This window comes from Oreochromis niloticus, linkage group LG3 (genome assembly GCF_001858045.2).
Source record: "Oreochromis niloticus isolate F11D_XX linkage group LG3, O_niloticus_UMD_NMBU, whole genome shotgun sequence".
NCBI classification, from domain to species: Eukaryota; Metazoa; Chordata; class Actinopteri; order Cichliformes; family Cichlidae; genus Oreochromis; species Oreochromis niloticus.
Window position 1 is genome coordinate 35,521,801 of NC_031967.2, and position 3,031 is coordinate 35,524,831.

Here is a 3,031-nt window from a genome sequence, read left to right on the forward strand (position 1 = left end):
TTAGTTCAGTTTGAATTGTTCCTTTGTTCACAGTTTGAAAGGCACTGGAAAATGCTTAGAGCCCAAATACGAATCACCTGACTGCAAACATCAAAAGGAAAACACATTTTTACACAGCCTGCTGCTCTCAGCTGTGTTCATATTGGCCAGTGTATGATGTAACTGCAGTCCACCTGCAGCAGTCACTGAAAGGATCTCTGCTAATTCTTAAGAACCAGCCCAGGAACCCTCGCTTAGATCATCTGCTTAGCCAAGTGGTAATCACGCCTCTCCTAGTGTAGAGTGGTTTTTTTTCTGTGCCATAAGGTGTTTCTGTTCTTTCTTCAATCTGTTTTCCAAGGGGCCCAAAGAATCTCTCTTCAAACCGGTTTTCAAACCCAGAAATCTTATCCCAAAACTGTCTCCCCTCCTATGATCTGCCACAAGCAAACCAGTTCCTCCCTCCAGGACCTGATAGCTAGCAATGAGAATTGATAAGAATTTAGCGATTCTGATTCCATTATCGATATCACTTATCGATTCGATCTCTTATCAATTCTCATTGGCTCATTATCACCAAAATCTGCAAGCATGTCAAAGTTCAGTTCGGTTCGGTTCATTTTTATTTCAAATATGTACATTCATCATCATTAAAAAATGTCATTTCATTCTTTTGTTTGAAAAGGAGTATAGGCAGAAGTACACACTTATTTGGCCCTACCCACTCAGGTTTTACCTCTCATTCATTTAATTTTCTTTCAGTCTTAAATTAAACAAACATATATCAATCAAAAGCAAAGCAAAACAAAAAATACAAAAAATCAAACAAAGAAACAAACAAACCCCACCACAGTATAGTTTCTCTCATATAAACCAAGACAAAATGTGTAAATACGCAGATTCACAAATGATGAAACAAACAAACTAAAACACCATTACCAACAACATTACTGTTCTGAGTTAACCCCGTTGTCTTCATTCTTATATTTGTTTAAAATTTAAAGTCATTACATTCATGCAAATTAATTGTATGTTGAATAGTCAAATGTTTCTGTTGGAGGTATTTCCCCTCTTTGTTGTGATCTGCGTTGGGTCATTACTCAAAAAAAGAAATGTAATTATGAGATAGTGCGTTTCAGGTCAATTTACAGAGAAATTCAATAGTAATGTAATGAATAGAGTAACAAATTACTTTTTTCTGGGAGTAATTAAGCAATGTACTGCATTACTCATAAGAAAAAGTGTTGCGTATAATACTGTTTCAGTATAAACCTGAAACCACGTCCCACACAGCGACACAAGTCCTTATCCTGCTGAAGGCACACATATTTCTCTTAGTATTAGTATAAACACAAGGAAAAATGAAAACCAGCACAAAGAGAATTTAAAGTGATCGCCACTCTGATTCTACTTTAGAAACATGGACTGTATTATTGTAGGGTCTTTACCTTACAATATAACACACCTTCAGCCAACTGTTGTTGCGATTTAGTGCTAAATAAATAAATAAATAAAATACAATACAATACAAAGCAATTTGTCCACACTGAAAACTATTTTACAAACGTGTACATACAATACAATACAATATAATATAATAGGACGACCACAGAGATGAGTCCACTGTCAGAGGCCATAAGAAGATCATTTGATGATCAATAAGCTGTTTTACAACTAATCTTTTAAGAATTTTTGAGATAAAAGGAAGGCTGAAGATTATCTTATAATAAGCTATTAATAATAAGCTGGGTCAAGAGATTTTTAAAAAAAAATTACAGCCACCTTAAAGGCCTGCAGTATGTTTTTTGGTTTCAGAAAAGGTGATCAAATTCAGTTTAATCTACTCTGAATATCTTCACCCTAAGTTAACCTCATGCATGAGAAAGAAAGCCATGAATGAAACTCTGATACCACAAATCATCGTGTCAATGGTTACAGAAAGGGAGGAGCCACCGTTTTAAATGAGTGCTTGGAATATGAATGTGTCAGTGTGGAAACTGATAAAATTGATGTCTATCGAAATCTACTCTACATTTGATTTTTAAACATAACGAGCCAGCTAAAACTAAACTGGGATAAAAGGCAAAGAGATTGCAACTTAAAAAGAAACACTGTCATCTAGTTAGACCTAGTAAGACTGCATGTTGCCTGACAGCACTTAATAATGCAGTGACAGTCTCATTTAGATTAGCAAGAATGAAACTAGTTCAGGAGAGCACTGCTAGATAAACAATGAGGTTTGTGACGATGTGGTTGTGGTGAACCCGGAAATCGTTGACTGAAGATTAAAAACAACTCAGGACACAATAAGTCTGTAAAAAAGAGAGCAGTGACAAAATGGCAACAAGAATGTAGTTTGATAAAGAGACCGAACCTTTAAACTGAACTAACATCTCCCTATAATGATATACATGTAAGCTTCTCCTCACCCATGTGCACAGGAAGTTAGGTTTTGCACCAGACACATCTGGCACAGAATGACACAGCAAAATAAAGTGAAATGTTATTTATGCCAAATAATAGTTGGGAATTTTTTTTAAAAAAGGATCAATGTGAGAAGTACAGTTTTTTATATATATGTATATACTAATATAATACTGTAAAACTGTACTAACAAAAGCTGTATAAAAATAAAGAGACAGGTCTCCTTTTCAGGATGAAAAGTAACAGGAGTTCATGAGAAATGAGGCAACAGGAGACGGGATATATATTATTATTATTACTGCTATAATTTATTATAAGTATATCATTATTAGTATTATTATATTTTAATATTTGGAACTGTTTTCAAATTGTTATAGAAAGGACAAACAACAGCCACTGGATGTTTTTTGTCTTCTCACAGGAGCTGAAGAAGAAATGCAGATCACATGACTGGAACAAAGTTTAAACTGTTTTTGTGTAAAATTAATTAAAAGTGTCTCTATTACTGATGAATCTCAAATTCACTATGACTGCACATAATAATTTAAATTAACAAATTTTAGGATAATTTGTTGTTTTCTGTGTTTAGCATAATATGAAACAAAATTCAGTCTCGGCAGGTTTCTTT